Source organism: Poecilia reticulata, chromosome 3 (assembly GCF_904066995.2).
Source record: "Poecilia reticulata chromosome 3, P_reticulata-male-v2, whole genome shotgun sequence".
Classification (NCBI taxonomy): Eukaryota; Metazoa; Chordata; class Actinopteri; order Cyprinodontiformes; family Poeciliidae; genus Poecilia; species Poecilia reticulata.
The window spans coordinates 4,242,377-4,263,353 of record NC_088832.1 but is presented as its reverse complement, the minus strand read 5'-3'; the positions used below and the strand labels follow the sequence as shown (position 1 = coordinate 4,263,353).

General features: G+C 41.8%; 1 protein-coding gene across 5 annotated transcripts in view; it reads right to left on the bottom strand.

Moving 5' to 3' along the window:
* dok4 (docking protein 4) overlaps nt 1–14,980 on the bottom strand; it is a 46,977-nt gene extending 31,997 nt beyond the window's left edge. The window contains exon 1 of one of the 5 annotated variants that reach the window (XM_008405018.3): nt 14,305–14,980. The gene's annotated coding sequence lies outside the window, so the exon portion shown is untranslated. The remainder of the gene's footprint in view (nt 1–14,304) is intronic. The other 4 variants (XM_017304135.2, XM_081604952.1, XM_008405021.3 and 1 more) reach the window with 4 other exon arrangements.
* Between the last annotated feature and the right edge of the window lie 5,997 nt (nt 14,981–20,977).

The following is a 20,977-nucleotide window of genomic DNA, read 5'->3' as shown; positions in this document are numbered from 1 at the left end:
CAGCATGTTTTAATCCTTTTACCGCCTTTTTGTATAGATTAGAACGAGTCTGGTTGAGGATGAAACGCCAGTCGTCAGTCTAACCTCTCCCCCCCGATCTCTCCATGGATTCTTCAAAGATTCAAGCTCCAAAAATGATAATGTAAGTGTTAATATCTCTGAAACCCTATATTTCTGTAATTGAGGCTTGTTGTTAGAGTGTAGTAAAAATGTATTCCTTCGTTCCATTTCTCATTGTTATGTGTTTTGTTTGTTATGATCCAGAGACCGACACTGGCTGTCCTACTCAGAGACTGAAGACTGTCTGATGCAGTAGAGAAGCATGTTGGTGTCCCCGTCCAAACGTCATGAACAGAACAACAACCTGAAGACAGTCTGTTAGTGAGTGGACATCTCTTTGGTGGAGTGCAGAGAGGAACTGTCTCTTATCAACAGAAACAGAAACTGGATAAGAAATGATGGATCTGAATATCAGATTGGTCTGTTATGTACTGAAATATCCAGTAATCCATCTGTTAAAAGAAAATGTACTCTATCGTATTACATAAACTGCATGGATTGATACAGGCTTTACTTTCTCCACCTTGCACTTTGAACAATTTCATACATATTGTATTGAGGAAAAATGTATTAAGCATACTGAAGTTTGTACTGCACAGCTAATATGTCAGACCTTTTAATAAGCGTTTTGTGAATGAAAGCGATATGTGAAACATGCACATTATTCCATGTTGTAATATATTTTGTAATTATGATGCATGTTTTGAAATAAATGTATTTGAGAAAATCATTGCCTCTTTATTAAATATTTATTTTCCCAAAAACATAATAAAATACCTATTTAATATTAATTACAAATAACTCTTATGAAGTTAAAAAAAATACTCTGTGAGAGTTAATATTAAGATCTAACACTGAATTTGTGTTAGTGAGTGTTAAATTATTAACTCCAGCAGATTTTATATCTGACACTTCATAAGAATTAAGGTACTAAGTCTCCAAAAAGAGTTAAATTAACATTTTCTGGTGTGGACCCATATAGACACTTTAAAAGTGTTGAAATCAAATCTGACAGAGTTAATCTGTGTCATGTTGAGATTGATTTGTCGAACCCACATGCGCAGAACACACTCTGGAGACAGGTAAGATTAAGGTGATTTATTAAATACAGTGTAGACAAAAGATATATACAAGATGGTGCTCGTCTTCGTGGTTCTGGATCTCTGGGTGAAAATAGTACAGGTTAGAGGCTTTCACAGAGGTCGTTGGAATTACAGTCCAGTTAGAGACCTACTTGCTGAAGATTTCGTCTGAGCACGGAGAGGTGTACCGCAAGGATCCGGAGCTGCAGGCTGGAACGAGAGCATGAGCTTCTCTAGAGGGCGGACAGGTGAGTGGAGGGAGATGTCAAATGGGGAGCCGGGAGGGAGCCGCTTGACCAGGGATCTGCCACTGACAAAACTGAGAGCTGGTATCAGAGATTGTGGCCACCAACGGGTAAGATCCGCGGGGTCTCGAGGATCTTGGTTGATCTGCCAAGGTTCGTGGAGATTCAAAGAACTCAGCACTTCACGGAATGACGACCATCACAGGCTAACACTCTGGCACAGGAGTGTCGGCGGCTCCGTCTTGATAAACTCCTCCAACAATGGTAAGTGGCAGCAGGTGTGCAGCTGCAGGTCCATGCCCTCCAGGAGGTCCCCGGATGCCCCCTGGTGGAGAAACTAGAGACGCCCCAACCAGCCATCCCCAAATCCTAACAGTACCCCCACCCCCTCAATGACCGCCACCTGGTGGTACAGCAGACCCAGAAGGGAGAGAGGAACGGTAGTCGGAAATAAGAGACGGGTCAACAATATAAGAGGCGGGGACCCATTGACGGTGCTCAGGGCTGTAACTCTCCCAATCCACTAAGTATTGCCAACCCCGGCCTCGCCTGCGGGAATCGACGATCTGGCGGACAGAGTAAACGGGGCCCCCATCAAACTCTCGGGCGGGAGGAGGGGGTTCCGGTGGCAGGCACAAGGAACTGGAAACAACGGGCTTGATTTGGGAAACATGAAAGGTTGGATTAACTCTGAGTGAGGGGGGTAGATGCAACCGGACCGCTGATGGACTGATAACAGATTCGACTTTGTATGGCCCAATAAAACGGGGGGACAGCTTCTTAGACATGGATTTCAGCGGTATATCCTTGGTCGAGAGCCAAACCTGTTGACCGGGAGTATAGACAGGTGCAGGTTTCCTTCTACGGTCAGCGAATCGCCGGTTCTGTTCCTGGGTGCAATTAAGGGCGGACACCGCAGTCTTCCAGACAGCCCCGCAGCGACGGATGTGGTGTTGCACAGAGGTAACCGCAATGACCTTCTCCTCTGAAGGACACAATGGAGGTTGGTAACCTAACGAGATTTCAAATGGGGAGAGACCAGTAGCAGAGGAGACATGGGAATTGTGAGCATACTCAGCCCATGAAAGGTACTTGTTCCAATCGGAAGGGTTGGTCGACGTGAGGCCTCTGAGCATGGCTTCCAGCTCCTGGTTCATGCGTTCGGTTTGGCCATTAGACTGTGGATGATAACCAGAGGACAAACACACTTTAGCCCCTAAGGCTGCACAAAAATGTTTCCATACCCGCGCTATGAATTGAGGTCCCCGGTCAGACAGTATCTCCTCCGGGATGCCATGTAGTCGAAAGACGTGCTTGACCAGGAGCTGAGCCATCTGAAGGGCAGAAGGAAGTTTCTTTAAAGAGATCAAATGGCAAGCTTTGGAGAACCGGTCAATAACTGTGAGGATAGTGGACATACCCCCAGAGACAGGTAGTCCTGTAACAAAATCCAGAGCAACGTGAGACCAGGGTCGTTTAGGTGTAGAAAGCGGTTGGAGTTAGCTGGACGGAAGTTGATGGGATGGTTTATTACGAGCACAGATGGAGCAGGTTAGGACATACTCCTTAATGTCCTTGTAGCTCGACGGCCACCAGAATCGACAAGATATGAGCGAAATAGTTCTACTGACTCCTGGGTGGGCAGAGAACTTGGTGGAGTTCATCCAATTGATGAGCCTGGGTCTGACAGAAGTGGATACATAAACCTTGTCGGGAGGACCGGTACCAGGGTCGGGTTCAGATAATTGGGCTTGTCTTATGAGATCTCCAACCTCCCAAGTGACCGAAGCAATGGAACAATTGGGAGGCAGAATGGGGTCCGGAGACCTGTCAGAGTCGTCAGAAGAGTACAACCGGGAACGCGCATCCGGTTTAGTATTTCTGGAACCAGGGCGATAAGAAATGGATAGGTTAAACCGGGAGAAAAATAATGACCATCGTGACTGTCGGGGGTTTAGACGCCTAGCAGGTTTCAAATAGACAAGATTTTTGTGGTTGGTCCAAACCAGTACAGGGTGCGATGTCCCCTCCAGCCAATGTCTCCACTCTTCAAGGGCCAGTTTGATGGCAAGCAGCTCACGGTCTCCCACATCATAGTTTCTCTCAGCTGGAGACACTCTGCGGGAGTAAAAGGCACAGGGATGAGTCTTGTGGTCAGAGTCAGAAAACTGTGAAAGAACAGCTCCTACACCAGAATCTGAGGCGTCCACCTCTAGGACAAACTGGTGGGGTCAGGTTGGACGAGGATGGGTGCATTAGCAAACAACGATTTTAGCTTCGAAAAGGCGGCATCTGCTTCAGGAGTCCAGGAGAAGGTGGTCTTGAGTGAAGTTAGAGCAGTTAACGGCAGGGCGGTTTGACTGTAATTTCTGATAAACCGCCTATAGAAATTTGCAAACCCAAGGAACCTTTGGAGCTGTTTCCTGGTTTCGGGAACCGGCCATTCCAGAACTGCTTTGATCTTATCCTCAGATGGCCTGACCTGCCCGCCCTCTAAGACATAACCAAGAAATGTAATAGATGGTTGATGAAACTCACATTTCTCAGCTTTGATGAATAGCCGGTTCTCCAGTAACCGCTGGAGAACAAGGCGGACATGTTTCAGGTGTTCTGGAAGACTTTTAGAGTAAATGAGAATGTCGTCAAGGTAGACAAAAACGAAAATGTTCAGAAAATCCCTCAGGACATCGTTTATCAGGGCTTGAAAACAGGCTGGGGCATTTGATAAACCAAAAGGCATGACTAAATATTCGAAATGGCCTAATGGGGTCTTAAATGCCGTTTTCCACTCATCTCCCTCGCGTATGCGTAGGAGGTGATAAGCATTTCTCAAATCCAGCTTAGTGAAGATGGTGGCTCCTTGAACAGGCTCAAACGCAGATGAAAGGAGGGGTAATGGATGATTATTTTTAATAGTTATTTGATTGAGACTTCGGTAATCAATGCATGGTCTGAGAGATCCATCTTTCTTTTCAACAAAGAAAAACCCCACCCCTAACGGAGAAGACGAGGTGCGGATTATCACTGCATCAAGGGATTCCTTGATGTATTTTTTCCATGGTTTCTCTCTCCATCCTAGAAATATTGTACAAACGACTGTTAGGCAGGGGAGCCCCGGGTAACAGGTCTATTGCACAATCGTACGGCCGGTGCGGAGGAAGTGACAGTGCTTTTACCTTACTGAAAACTGCAGCTAAATCGTGATACTCCACCGGAATAGCTGAGAGATCTGGTGGGTCTGCCTCCTGCTGGCCCTCTGGTGACGGACCTGGTGGCAAGGCTGAGCAGAGACAAGACGAGTGACAGTTAATGGACCAGGAAATTATGTGTTGTTCAGACCAGTCGATGTGGGGATTATGACATTCCAACCAGTCGAAGCCCAGGATGATTGCGGAACTGGCTGCGGGAAAAGTAAAAAATGAAATCTTTTCATGGTGATTACCTGATATCAGGAGATTCAGCGGAACAGTTTGGTGGGTTATCTGACGGAGTGCTCTGCCGTCCAGAGCCGAAACCTTCAAGGGGACCTTTAAAGGAACAGTTTCGATGGACAATTGTTGTGCGAGGCTGGAATCCATTAAATTACGCTCACAGTCGGAATCAACCAAAGCTGAAAGCGTTATGGCCTGATCGTGAACAGAAAGTGTGACAGGTAATAGCAAACAAGATTTTTCTTTAATATGATGGTCCGCCAGCCTCCTCGCATCTACCAGCAGACCCTGGCTTTTGCCTTTGTTGGACAGGAAGCGATGAAATGGCCCGCTGCGCCGCAATACAAACAGAGTTTGGCATTTATTCGTCTCTGCCTTTCTTCGGGGGAGAGGCGAGTGTGCCCTATCTGCATAGGCTCTGCTTCTGCCACCAGTAGAGGAACAGCAGCAGGACGGTAAGGTGACACGACCTCCACAGCCACTCTCACTGGTGGATTTCTTTTATCTTTTGCCCGAGCGCGGGTTCTGTTATCCAAACGGATAGCCAAACTAATCAACTCCTCGAGGGTCCTGGGCTCGTCTAAAGTAGCTAGTAAATCCTTCAAGTCACCTTGGAGGGCGTTGTAGAAAGCACTTTTGAGTGCTGGAGGGTCCCACCCAGACGCCGCCGCTTTAATGCGGAAGTCAATGGCGAACTCAGTTACGGTTCGCTGACCCTGTTAAATTTCTAGCAGATCTCGGGAATTTAAAGTTTTGTCCGAGTCTTGGTTAAATGCTTGTTTAAACTCTTTCAGAAACTCCTCAAATGTGCAATCATAAGTAGTGGATGAAGAAAACCTTGATTCTGCCCAATCTAACACCTGGCCTGATAAGTGGGAAATTATGAATGAGATCTTGGCTCCGTCATGGGAGAAACAGTGCGGGGAGTGATTAAATAATATGGTGCACTGGAAGAGAAATGAACTTACTCACGTCACCCGAGAATCTTTCTGGGTTAGGTGGTCGACACTCTGAAGACGTGGAATGGACTACACCTGCTGCGGTACTGGGACTGGGTGCGGGAGCCTGTACAGGTTCTGGAGCCTGCTGACGGGAGGACTGTAAAAAGCTTGCGATTTCGTCGAGAGGGTTGTTTGCCTCAATCTGGCGTTTATTTAGTTCTCGCAAGGCAGCATCGTGGTTTTGAATGAGGGAATGTTGTTCCTCTAAGCTTCTTTGGAGCGCGTCTGCTGGGGTTTGTTGTTGGCCAGAGTGTTCTGTCATGTTGAGATTAATTTGTCGAACCCACATGCGCAGAACTCACTCTGGAGACAGGTAAGATTAAGGTGATTTATTAAATAGAGTGTAGACAAAAGGTATATACAAGATGGTACGGAACTGGTGCTCGTCTTCGTGGTTCTGGATCTCTGGGTGAAAATAGTACAGGTTAGAGGCGTTGAGAGGTCGTTGGAATTACAGTCCAGTTAGAGACCTACTTGCTGAAGATTTCGTCTGAGCACAGAGAGGTGTACCGCAAGGATCCGGAGCTGCAGGCTGGAACGAGAGCATGAGCTTCTCTAGAGGGCGGACAGGTGAGTGGAGGGAGATGTCAAATGGGGAGACGGGAGGGAGCCGCTTGACCAGGGATCTGCCACTGACAGAACTGAGAGCTGGTCTCAGAGATTGTGGCCACCAACGGGTAAGATCCGCGGGGTCTCGAGGATCTTGGTTGATCTGCCGAGGTTCGTGGAGATTCAAAGAACTCAGGACTTCACGGAATGACGACCATCACAGGCTAACACTCTGGCACAGGAGTGTCGGCGGCTCCGTCTTGATAAACTCCTCCAACAATGGTAAGTGGCAGCAGGTGTGCAGCTGCAGGTCCACGCACTCCAAGAGGTCCCCGGATGCCCCCTGGTGGAGAAACTAGAGAAGCCCCAACCAGCCATCCCCAAATCTTAACAATCTGGGCCTCCTGGATTTGCTGTGCAGTAGCAAAATGAGTTGCTGTAAAATGAGCATCAGAACAGAGGTAAACGAGGGGTCTGTGGAGCTACAATCCCAGGAATTCAGAACGAAGCATTGCAGCTGTGATCATAAGTGAATATTTTACATGTGAAAAGGAAGGATTTAAAAGCATAATATCTCCACTTTGTATTTTGCCAGATATTAAATTTGTTCTTAAATATAAATATTTAATATAGTAAACTAATATAGTAAACTATTTTGTCTAAATTGGGGTGATGTTATACACCTTAATGTGGGAGATTTTAATCACTGCTTGTTTAAATCTGCTTAGAAGATCATCTGCTTAGAAGTTCCTACACAAATTTTATTATCAGCAAGGAGCAAACACAATTTCAATATTTTATTTTTGAGACTAAAACTGAGCAAAATACAGTGTTAAATTAAAAGGAAGAAAGGCGGAACCAAAAACGAGACAGTGTTTCCCGGGAAGTCTAAAGTGAGGAGCCCTTCCTGTCTCTCCTCATACAGAGTTAGGGGAAGATCATGGCAGCTGCTTGATTCACTGATGCTATATATTTTCATATGTTATATGTTTCCAGCTTTTCCACCCAGAAGAATGCTGAAGCGGAGGCATCAAAATCCAACATCTTTTGCTACAATTGTTTCCACCCCTTTGAAACATATAAAATTGGTGAGGGTGGTAGGAGTTTGCCAGTGGTGGAGAAAGTACTCAAAAGATTTACTTAAGTAAAAGTACAAATACACAGTCAAAAATGTACTCAAGTAAAAGTCAAAGTACCACATTAACATTTTACTTAAGTAAAAGTAAAAAAGTACTGGCTTTTAAAAATACTTAAGTATTAAAAGTAAAAGTACTCGCTGAATGCATTACCTAATCGCTAATATCATTAAGTGTGCCGATCGTATTTAATTTTAATACATCAGAAATGTGCCATTTTAATTAACACTACCACAGATTAAACGTGTTCTTATTGTGTTTATTCTCTGTAACAGTTTAGACTTAGATATGTGATTCTATGAATCATAATTTCAAGGATGGAAACATTTTGTCTCCTGTCCTAACATAGCATGAACTTCATTAGTCACATTTATTTAGAAAGAAATCTAACTGAAAGGGGATGTAAAGAAGGTGCGGGTGGGGTGGAGGACATGCAACCAAGGAGCCATGTAGCAGAGTTGTAGTCAAGACCACCGAACCCAAGACCAGCGCCCCGCGCTAAATGACACAATAACATTAAGTTTACCTATCAAAATTGGTTTTCAGATTGATCTGAAAGATCCACATTCCCATAAAAACACCTAGATATTAAATACTTAAAGAGCTGAAATGAATTTAACCAGTATCAATTAAAACTCACTTCATTCTGTTTTGCTTTCATTGCTGTGCTATAATCTGCAGATGTCTCCTGCTATCCCTAGAAAAATAACGCCCTGGGCGGTTGCTCATATTGCCTATGTCAGAAACCACAACTGAAACATCGCAATTAATGGTAAATAACGTTCAACTATGAACACTGTCCAACGGCGCAACAAGTAACCAAGTCGAATGAGCATCGTGACTGTTTTCATCCTCCCTCCCACTGCCATGTTTGCCACCATGATAGGAGACGAAATCAATCAATGAGCAATGAGCAAGCTCTGTGTTCATACGTTCAACTTTTACTTATTCAGCGATTAAATAAATGTGTATATATATATATATATATATATATATATATATATATATATATATATATATATATATATATATAGCTACCGCAGTGTACACAAGAACAAAGAACGGCTCTAAGTGAGGCTTCAGTCCTTAGGACTTAGTAAAGATCCGTCCAGAAGAATCGGATCGTTCCTGAATGTCATATCACTATATTGCGGACTTTGGTCACAGCGTTGTCCCATATATGCGACACCTCAGTCAACACCTCCACACAATAATTCAGCGCATGAGTGACAACTTTTTTTCATCAGATGCAACATGTGTCTCTGTACAGCTAGCTTTGCTAGCAACACGTCTACAGATCGCACCTTTCTTTAAGTTTTTCTTCCAAGTGACGCTAAAAGTTGGACGAAGTCCCACCGTCTGTGAAAGCGAAGCGCTGCTGATTTTACATGTCGCCATATATTATGATTTATGCAGCGCTATTATATTACTGACGATTAGACAGAGCTTCTCCCGCTCAGAGGAAACCATGTCTGGAGCTCCGCGTGGAGGCGATGGGTGACAACAGACATTAAGTCACGCTACTGCTTGGATATTACGGCGCCACCTTAAGTCCCTGAACTTCACATTTTAACGGAAAAAAAGAGCAATGCGACTTGGATGTAACGAGTAACGAGATAGTTTTGTAGAAATGTAGTGAAGTAGAAAGTACAGATTTACTGTAAAATGTAGTGGAGTAAAAATAGAAAGCCCCCTTTATTAAATCTACTTAAGTAAAGTACAGATACACGAAAACTCTACTTAAGTACAGTAACGAAGTACTTGTACTTTGTTACTTCCCACCACTGGAGTTTGCCCTGCAGTCAGTGGGTTGCTGGTTCAAACACCTTAACTGTCTGTCTGTGTTGTGTTCTTGGGCAAGATACTTCACCCACCTTGCCAGCCCGAGGTGATCAGAAATAAAACTTCCTGAAAAGCACAATACAAGCCTGAATTCATTTTTTTAAGCAAATCATTTGCTTTCATAAGCACAGTACAAATACACAGAAGAGATATGTAGAAAAATATTAATACAATGTAAGAATGTTCTAAAACTGTGAAGTCAAAACAGCTTCAAATAATTGTGTCCATTTGTGCTTGATTGTAAATTTCACACATGACAACTGCAACGACTTATTCATTAATACAGGGGCACTACTGTACAATGGAAGGAAGACTGTATTTCAAAGTGTGGACATTCATTTCAACTATTAGTAACCAAAGTCAAGTAAGTGGTGTCGTGATCCGTGTTTCTGTGTGTTTATTTTTGAGTTTCTGTATGATCCTGTTCCCTGTGAGTCCTGTCTCTGCGTCTTCCCCCGTTGATTGTCTCCCAGGTGTGTCTCCTTCCCTTGATTACCCCATGTGTATTTAGTCTTACCTGTTGTCTGTGTTCTTCGTCGGATCCTCTTCATATGTCTATTGCTGTCTAAGTTTGTCAAACGTACGTCTTACGTCCTGGTCTGTTAGTTAGCTGGCACAGTAGAACTGGGAAGTCCTGTGTCGGTGTGAGCTCTAGTTGTCAGTCTTCTGTGTTTCAGTGCTACCGGTATTAGCTGCGTGCTATATTCTCTGCCGTGCCGCCTGTATTGGACTGTTGAGCTTCCTTCATTAAATATCACCATTTTCATCTACATCCTGAGTCTACCTGCGTCTCTCACCACCACCTCAACCCCACCTCATGACAAGTGGGTCTACAGTTCACTTAGAGTCATGTGTGGATACACTTAAAAGTTCTTAACAGCTTTTTCAATTACTGACAGCTGACATGTGAAACTATTTGCTTTTAGTGGCCATGTTCTTTTGGTCACTGTGTCCAACATCATCCTAGATCACAATTACCTACCAAACTCACCATCTACTTCCCACTGAGGCCCTCTCTCTCTCCCTAGACTACCATTATAAGACTTGGTTATTATCATGCCTTTATGAGTGCTGTGATAACAGAGACCAGTAAGCAATTAAAAGCTCAGAAACAAGGACCTCATTATTTGCTGGGGAGAAGACTCCTGAGTAAACCTAATTCTACCAGAGGGAGAATTTATAGAATGTGCTACATAAGTAAACATGTTCAAAGTTTAATAAAACACAAATGCCTCCTCCCACTTTATTTCTCCATTGACAATTAGTGAAGGTTTGTGGGGAGGGAGGAAGGTCTAGCCATGTTTAAAATTACTGTCAGCCATTTCAAAATCGCCAGTAAATATTATCAGTCATTTCTATTTTGTATTTTACTCTTTTTTGCTCATTTAGGCTTTTTACACAGCGGATCACAATGTTTCAATCTGCCATCTAAAGAGCAAATTTCAGCACTAACTTGCTTTGTTTCTTATTAGTTCTGTAAACCTTAGGGCGGATTTCTTTTTTAATATATCTGTTTTTGTTGGGTCGCCCATGGCTGTGTACTAGGTCTTCCCTTGCCTTATGTTTGAATTCACTGACTGCACTTGGAACTCAAAGGGTTTTATGTATTTTCCAGGCACGTAGTGCCATTTTATAGCACAATAAAGTAATTATGTTATCTGCAATTGTTATAAAAATGCCGCAGTTGTTTAAAAAAAATGGAGACTGAAGCTTTTAGGAGGTGCTTTGGCACTTTGTGAGACCAAGCATTTAGGCACCCCTAGGAGAGTTGCTAGGGGAGATTTAGGGATTTCTCAAACATGAATGAAGGAAACAAAGCAACACTCCAGGTGGGTTTTTGATGAAGTAATAATGACACGATATAAAACTCTAAAGTTTTATACTTCCCCTTTAAGTAATGTTGAATTTCAATCACAAATTAAATGAAATTAAATTAAATGACATCAGACTTACATAGTGCTTTTAGCAGGACATTTAAAGATGTTTTACATGAAAATAGTAATTTCCATTCACACACTGATGAAAGTAAGCTGCTGGATAGTAGCCACAACTGTCCTGGGTCAGTATGACATAAAACAGTTCTGTATCATTGTAATTAGCCATTTGATGTGGCCTGGTTAACCAAAGAGAAAAATGTAACAGTGAAGATAACAGTGATGTAATTCATCTATTATCCTAACAGCTGTGAAAAATGGCCTGTAGCTAGTTCAGAGGACCCAAAGTTCTCAACAATCTTTACATTGAGCCATCTGACAGAAGTGAGGTCGCCTTTACTGATCACCACCAGAAGGGTAGGAAGTAGAGGTGGGCCGATCGATCGGCCACCGATCATTATCGGCCGATTTCCATGAAAAAGTGTATGATCGGTGATCGCTGATCACGGTCTCTTGTTGTCGATCACACAAACTGATCACCTGCATCTCATTTCGCAGCCTGCCTGTGCAGCTGGTCTCCTCTCCCCTCTGGTCTCCGCTCAGCAACAAATCCTAAGCGATGTGGAACTATAACGCACTGAGTGAATGGGAAAGTTTGCCTGTTACGGCGGAAAATTGAAGCACGTCAAAATGCATCAACACGACGAAGCTAATACGACATAAAAACAATGCCATACCTGAGGGAGTTTGGCTACATCGAGGCTCACTGCAGTAAAAAAGACATATGGAGGATCAGATAGCAGGTAAAGCAGCGCACAGCTACAAACACTCACCCAGATTAGCATGACGGTCAGAAAGCTAAACAAATAACCCGCAAAATTATTTAAGTCTTCGAGCTGCGATGTAAGACGCTGGTTCTGCTCTCGCTGTTGAACCGCTGCTACGCGCTACAGGTAGTAATATTTCACAGACGGAGCGCCGCTTCTGCTCCACCTGGTAGTGACTCTCACACCGAACCTCTGTTTAAAGCTGTAGCATCTAACTTTAAAAAAATACATTTTACATACATTTTTTATTATTTTATCATTTTACATACATATTAAAACTTTCGCTGTCCTAACATGAGACAGATAATCTCTGAAAAAATAATTGATATCCTCCCTGTTCTGCATAATTACTCTGCTCAGTCAGAAACAGCCAATCAGAACTAGCAGTAATCAGCTAGCCGCCATGCTATCAGGACGTTTTCATTCAGTAACTCTGGATTGTTTATTGTAATGGAACCTGTATTTGCTTTTGAATGTTAAGTTTTATACTTGAATTTTTTGGCAATGTTGAGAGGTTTTATTTTGACTCTTTGCATTATTTAGCCTCTTCAGAGCCTTCATATGTTCTCAGTCTGTTAAAGATAGTATTACAGATAACAGTACAATTTGCAGAATGCCTGTTTTATTTTTTTCTTGGAAAAAGTTATTTAAAACAAGTTTTTGTCTAAATTAAGGTGGTTCCTTTGTCCACATAATGTAACCGGTAGTGCTTATGATTAAAAACATATTAATTATGTGATCAGTGTCGGTGATCGGTATTGGTGATCGGAATTGGAATCGGCAGGAAAAAACCTGATCGGCACATCAGTAGGAAGGTGAAATATCTTGGCCACAGACACAATAACCAAGCCAAATAGACCAGGGGTTTGCACCGGCAACGCACTTACAGGACCAACTTCTACCACCAATAAGAGTTTATCATGGTGGGCGGCCTTTTATTTTTATTTTTCCACAATTTATTCTGTCTGTTATGTAGGGTAGGCATTTTGGTTTTGTTTAATTCATAGTGGGTGTGTGCCACTTGTGTCCTAAAACAATTTGGTGCTCCACATAGCAGTTAGTAAACTCATCTTATTGCTGTGAAGGTGATGCTCAGTACTTCCAGTCAAGCCTGGTTCAATGGATGTATAATGGGTTTCTGTCTAATTTACTAACAAGAAAAAGGTGATTTGTAAAATTTTCATGAACGAAATTTTTCCAAAGGACCCTTTGTTGCACTAAAACTAGCAACAATAGCAAATGATTTTAATATGCATAATTTGTGTACTATTGTCAGTTAGGAGCTTATTTCACTGTATCGAGATGAAAGGGTTGCAATCCTGCATAGTTCGACTTATGTTACTCAATTTTTATCTAGCACTAACTTTAAAAAGTCTTCCAGGTTTGCAGACAGAGAGCAGTACAGTTTAGTTTGCTTTAGAGAACTGAAACGTCAATGAAGCTGATAAAACACTTGCTCACTCCACACAGAGTAAACATATAATCAATAGATTCTTTAAAGGCAGCTAAAATTATTTATTTTTTAAAATAATTTTCAATCTCTCTAAATGTATTTCCATTTGCTCTTGAGTGGTAACAGCACAACCCATAAAAAAAATCTTTCCATCGTATTTCTGTCCCTGCTTAATCATGTGTTAGAACTGTGGGAGGTTGCCTGAAGCCAGCACTCAATGCTCAAACGCAGAAACAGGAAACTCTTAATTTTTGGCACAATTAAGCCCACCATTAAACTGAAAAAAGAAGAAGGAAAAAAAACTCAAGTAGCTGCTTTAAATATCAGAATATTATTTTTGAAGCCCAGTTATTGCTAAATTGTGTTTATAGGCATGGAGAGGGAATTGAATACATTCCCACTCCATGTCTATGTTCATCTGTTATGTTTATTTACTACAAAAATAAATAGGCTAAACAAAAACTGCTACTGTGTGTAATTGGTTACAAGGCTAATAATGCTGAAATATGTTAATAATTCGTAGTAGTAGAATAGCAAAAGTGGTATCCACCATTATTGATTTATGCTTCAGGCATACAAATTGAGAAAAAAAACTTCAGCAAAAACAACAAAAAACATGTTTGATATTTTTTTTATATGTTCAGTTATTCAGAAACGAACTGGGTTTTTCTTTTTTTTTTTCTTTTTTTTTTTGTGGCAATAAATATATTATTGTTCTACAACAAATACCTGCTCTAGAAAATAGAATTAAGTGCTAGTAAGCTGGGAAGATTCAAAGGAGACATCCTCAGTCCTCCATGTTACCTGCGTGACAGCTGTGATCGTGGGTTCATCTCTCTCTTCGCGAGGAAGCTGTTGACGGGCGGGGTCTGAGTCTCTCTTCCTCCGCTGGCTCAAAACTTCGGTCCACCCGCTTCACCAGCTCTGCTTGCGGGGGGACAAGCCACGGAAAATCCAAAACACAGGACAGACTGGGCACAAAGGCGCCTGTGTGATCACGCACGGCTGTGCATCCCCCAGCCTGACCGGTGTCTCCGTCTCTGTCCGAAGTTCTGATCGGATCTGAGCTGGGCCTGGCCAGGCCGAGCCGAGCCGAGCCGTCAGAGCTACAGGGTTTCGGAATCCGGCAGGATGACACAGAGGCACACGCCCAGAACTCGCCCAGCCATTCATCCACGTTCCAGTCGGACCCGCCTCCCACAGCAATACAAAGAGGCAGCGGGGACGTGGAGAGAATCCACATATATCTGTGGGTTCCAACTAAACTTAACCTTGTTTTCCAATTCCAACGCATTCATTTATTTCAGTGATTCTTGAGAATAGGGACAAAATGGGTTTTAATTTTCCCATATATTTTTTTTGTTATTTCTCAACCTTATGTATGCAAATATGACAAATAATGTTTTGGAAATGTAAAGATGCTTAGGTACAGGCTCCCAGTTGCAACATTTTTTTTTAAATTACATTTTTAATCGACCTGACCGATAACGTTGTCATCACCATTTGACAAAAATAAATAAAAAATATTTTTTAATGACCCTATTAGTGATATTTTTACTCATTTTACAGATACATGTTTCTCAAGAAACAAAATAAATATTATTTAAAACAAAAAACAACAAAAAGTCCATCTGACGGAGTTGACACTGCATGACGGAGTTGACACAGAACTGAAGGTGGTGACAAACTAGTGAGTAAAATGAAAAACTTAATACATGTGAAGTAATGCAATTTATGTAAAATACATTAAAATTAATTAATTGCACATTTAAGTGAGATTTGACAACAATTTCACTGAAAGAGTCACAAAAAATCTGATGGAGTTGACATCTGATGGAGTTGACAAAAAGCCAAACTACCTTAATTTATATGATGTAATTCTGAAGGAGGCCATTTTGTACCTCATCAGATCCATCAAATCTTTATATTATACTAAAATTAAGCTTTTATTTCACAAAATTTCATCAAAGTTTTGTAAATTGTCAGTTATGGTGTTGACACATCATGGTTTTGACAAACAACTTAGGAATAAAAAGAAGAACAAATTTAAGAATAACATAAGCTAACCAGAGCTAACTAGCCCTCTTAGCAAAGGGACAGAAAGGAAGAGGTCTTGGGGTCTTCAGCAGTTCTGATGCCCCCAATAATGCCTGATTTTGTTTTTACATTCTTCTCATTTCTGACGGTGTTGACAAAAACTAGGGACAAATTTCAATGGAGTTGGAAAATATATAAAATGATTTTTAATTCAATTTATTGATACTTTTATAATTATTTATATGACTACTTATACTTAATTGTCGTAATACATAATTTTTGTATTTATTTAATTGTTTAAACTATTATAATGTATTGAGTTCTGCTCCTGGACAAGGGCTTTTACATGCATCATCCACCGACTACAATGTTTAAATTAAAAAAATATTCAGCAAATACCTGAAAAATATACATTGTTGTGCTCACATGACCTAGGTTAGTTTAGTCAGATATTTGAAAAAATTATATTTCGTGTATATTTTATTCAAATTTTGTGCTTTATCCATAGGACCTGTTTTGTCTCTATTCTCAAAAATCACTGATTTATCTTTAGCCTTGTAATCCAGGACAAAGACCCTGAGCATGCAGCCAGAGCTACAATGATCAAGGTACAAGTATTTCTTGAGAATGTAACAAAACCAGGTGTTCCTTTGGAAAATAAATGTTTTAACTATATTACAAAAACTAATGTGTTCTTATCAGATTGACTTGGCTATCAGATAACATAATGCAGCCTCCTGGGTGTTTTTTGTTGTTGTTTTTTTTACAAATTAAGAAATTTCCTGACTGAATATTTTCTTTGTCAACACTCAGTCACAACAAGTAAACAAAGTATTCCTCATGATGCTGTTGTATATTAATATAGAACTTCTACAAAACTCTGTTTATGCTAGAGAAAGAAGCAGATCATCTGCAGTAGCAAAGTAGCCCACTAGCCCAGATCCTGACCAGATGGCCAACACCTTCTCCCAGCCTCCAACCCAACATGGTGAACAGAAAATGGGGTTGCTTAGATGGGGTGTTGATGCATGTTGGCAGAGATGGAGAACTCTGTCTGCCCCTCAAGAACATTGGTGTGATGGAGGGAGGTGTCTGGGGAAGGGGCCAAAATGCCCTTGTAAGCCCTCCTACCGCCCTGGAAAGATGCTGCAAAAATTTAACAATAACTGTTTGGTTGAGATTCAGAACCAAAGGATCTGAATGTCAACAGTACCTAAAAAAGATTTTGTGACCTGTTTTTGTGTCGCACAATTTAATTTTCTATAATTTCTGATAGATTTTACACCTTATTTACATTTTATCTTATTTTAAAATGCTTGGAGGAAGGGACTGATAAATGTGAGCAGCAGTGTGATAACTAATTGCCAAGAAACAAGTGTTAAGGAAAAGTATTTTGCAAAGCATGTTCATTTTTCTAATGTTAATTTAAGGTTTGCAGATTATTTTGTCTATTCCCATATTGAAAGTAAAACTAAGATTGAAGTGATGAAGTCCTTAAGCATTACAATTTAGTGTTTTTTTAAATACTGAGTACAGTCTGAGTCTAGTATGATTTACACTATGTCAGCATAAGAGTCTAATTTCTTATTCAATATTTGATTGATATTAAAGATGCCATGATGTGGTGTGGCTGACCCAAAAGCAGCAGGTAAAGATGTAGTGCGGTTTTGAAAATTTATTGAACAAAATAAGAGTTCAACTTACAAAACACGAACATTCAAGGGAACACAAAGCAATCCAAAGCAAAACTAAAACTGAGACACGAGATTCTAAGGAGCACAGGGGAAGTGAAGAGCATAGAGACAAGCAGGGTAACAAGACAGACTGGCGAGTGGTGACTGAGATAGGTTAATTCCCCCCAGTATTTAAATTCCTGTAACTAGATGAAGTGATTGATTGCAAGTGTGAGTTGTTGACACAGGAGCTAGCTGAGGGGCGGGGAGAAGATGGAACAGGGAAGCTAAGGAGATATACTGGGGAAGACAAAAGGGAGCAAACACCAACATTTGGAGATTGCTGGAGCACCAGAGAGCTGAAAATATACTGCTCAAAAAAATAAAGGGAACACTTCAGTGTTCACTTAAATGTTAAAGTGTTCCCTTTATTTTTTTGAGCAGTGTACTTCTAACCCTTTTAGGCCTGACTCCCAAATATCCGCCAGGCATTTTTTAACTTGTTTTTCTCTAGAAAGTAGGAAGAAAATGTCCTATGGCCAAGTGCTTTGGCACATTTTCCCAAAATATTTAGAACTTTCAATATCTGGCATTATTAGGCCCGAGCAGCTAAGCGCTGTGAAGGCCTATTGTAATTGTGCTGTTTATTAGGCCTGAGTAGCTAAGCGCTGCGAAGGCGTATTGAAATTGTGCTGTTTATTAGGCCTGAGCAGCTAAGCGCTGTGAAGGCCTATTGTAATTGTGCTGTAAATTATTAGGCCCGAGCAGCTAAGTGCTGCGAAGGCCTATTGTTTTTCAAATGTTTCTTCTTATTATTAGGCCCGAGCAGCTAAGCGCTGTGAAGGCCTATTGTTTTTCAAATGTTTATTATTAGGCCCGAGCAGCTAAGCGCTGCGAAGGCCTATTGTAATCGCGCAGTTTATTATTAGGCCTGAGCAGCTAAGCGCTGCGAAGGCGTTTTGAAATTGTGCTGTTTATTAGGCCCGAGCAGCTAAGCGCTGCGAAGGCCTGTTGTAATTGTGCTGTAAATTATTAGGCCCGAGCAGCTAAGTGCTGCGAAGGCCTGTTGTAATTGTGCTGTAAATTATTAGGCCCGAGCAGCTAAGTGCTGCGAAGGCCTATTGTTTTTCAAATGTTTCTTCTTATTATTAGGCCCGAGCAGCTAAGCGCTGTGAAAGCCTATTGTTTTTCAAATGTTTATTATTAGGCCCGAGCAGCTAAGCGCTGCGAAGGCCTATTGTAATCGCGCAGTTTATTATTAGGCCTGAGCAGCTAAGCGCTGAGAAGGCCTATTGTTTTTCAAATGTTTATTATTATTTTTCTCGACGCAAATGAATTGGCTTTTTGGGGGCTTTAACATATTCCAAAATTCACCAAAATTGGTGACTGTGTAAAATTTACGTATTTTAAGGTCTACGCAAAAATCGCAAAAGAAACAGCTCTAATTAATAATAACAATAAAAGCTCTAAAGAGCTTTAATTATTATTCCGCTTCCGTAAAGTAAATTGGCTTTTAGGAGGTTTTATCATATTCAAAAACTCACCAAACTTGGCGGACGCATAGAGCCCGTGTAAAATTTACGTATTTTAAGGTCGTCACAAAAATAGCACAAGAAACGGCTCAACAGCGCCACCTAGCAGCATTCAAAAGACCCTTTCCTATTCACTTACTTTATCGTACAGACTTGAAATTCGGTACACTTGTAGAGCTCCCCAAGACACTCGGAATTTACAATTATTTTCATAGTGCAAGTATGACAGGAAATCTGCGATTTTGACCCCATTTTGGCCGTTTACAGACGTCGCATTTGATCGAACTCATCCTAGTGATTTCGATCGATCGGCTTCAAACTCAGTCAGATCATTCATAAGGCATGGCCGATTCAAAGTTGTCAAAGGTTTGCGTTTTCGCGACTGCTAAAGGGGGGTTTCCTGGGGTTAAAGTTCACCTATTTGCCATAAAACACGAAACTGTTATAACTCTTACACAAAAGCTAACAGAGGTACCAAACTTTCAGGGTTGATCATCATCGGGTGCCCTACAATATCCAATGGTCAAATGATGACATCACTGAGGCCACGTCCCCTGAAAACAGGAAGTGTCATGTTTTTCTCTGAACGGTCGCTATCTGACCCCCTTGACCTAATCAACATGAAACTGTGTCCACAGACAGAAAACATGTTGGTGTGTTATGGATTTCAACCCCGTTTGTTTTCGATGGAGTAAGTGGGCATGGCGGCGTGGCGAAGTGACCTGTAACGCTGTCGCCTTATGTTTGGCCGTGAATTCCCCAGTTTCAAGCCAAGCTGCACCAAACTCACGAGGATCGATCCTTGTGGGGCCCTCGACAGGAATCCATAACAATATTTTGTGAGCATGGCCTAATTTCTCTACAGCACCCCCTAGAATTTTTTTAATGATCAGCCCCAAGCCATGCTTTAACCTAGAATTATGAAACTTGGTACACATGTGTACCTTATCAGGACCTGCAAAAAAGTCTTGGATAAAAATCTGGCATTTCCTGTTTTTCATAGATGTGGCATCTGATCGAACTCCTCCTACATTTTTTGAGATACAGACTTCAAACTCAGTCAGCAGAGAGTTGAGACATTAAAGGTCAAAAGTTATCCAAGGAAATTTTGTACGTCAAAGCATGTGGGCGTGGCTAAGTCCCAATCTTTGACTATTCGCCATAAAACATCAAAGTGAGATAACTTCCACATACGAGTTCACAGCTGCATCAGAATTCATATGTCTCACTACTGACCAATCCTCATCACATTCTCATGGTCAGATGATCACATCACATTAGCCCCGCCCACTTCCAACAGGAAGTCACTTGTTTTTTTCTACTGTATGTCTTACTTTTACTGTCTTATTCATATGGAATTAATCCTCTGCCAACTGACATCAAATGACCTGATTATGAACTTTGTCAATGCTGGCTGACCCGTGGGGGCATGGCCAAATGGCAGTCCCTTGCCATATGCACACGATTGTCTCTAAATCACACACGCGTCTTCCGATTGGCACCAAACTGGATACGTATGACCTTTGTTCACCTCTAAACATAGAATTGTAAATTGACTAGGTCATTCCATCAGCTAAATCTCCTCGCTACATTGGCCAATCTGCCCAAGATTTTTGGTGTGTCATCAGGGAGCGATGCCAAACTCATCGGTGCTTATGGCCTGGCGGAGGCGCGCTTCAACTGCACGAGAGCGTACGCGGTGGCAGGCAAGCGGCGGTGCTGGATACCCCATGGTGGCTATAGTCGGAGCGGCGCTTGGCTTTACTATCTTTGAGCTTGTCTACTTTTCTGCATGCCATCTACTTTTACTGGTTTTACTATCTGTTAGCTTGTCTGCTTTTCTGTATATCTTCTACTTCTATTGGTTTTACTATTTTTAGCTTGTCTTCTTTTCTGTATATCTTCTACTTCTACTGGTTTTACTATCTTTTAGCTTGTCTACTTTTCCACTGACAGCACATCAAACTGTGGTGGGATGGTGTTCCACCCTCCCCCACTCTGCACCGGGCACCGTTGATTGGTGGGCGGGGCGAATACCTTTATAGTTGGGTGGGCCGCTGCAGGGTGTGTGCGTCTTTGTTTCTCCCACTGTTGCTATGGTCGGCAGCTACATGTCGGCTCGTGGGTTTGATCGACTCATCTGCGTTCGTAAGTGGCAGTTTTGCTATCCGTGGCTGAGATCATGGTTGGTTTTTGGGTGCTACCCCTGTCGTGCATTTCTGCAGTGTTGCTCTG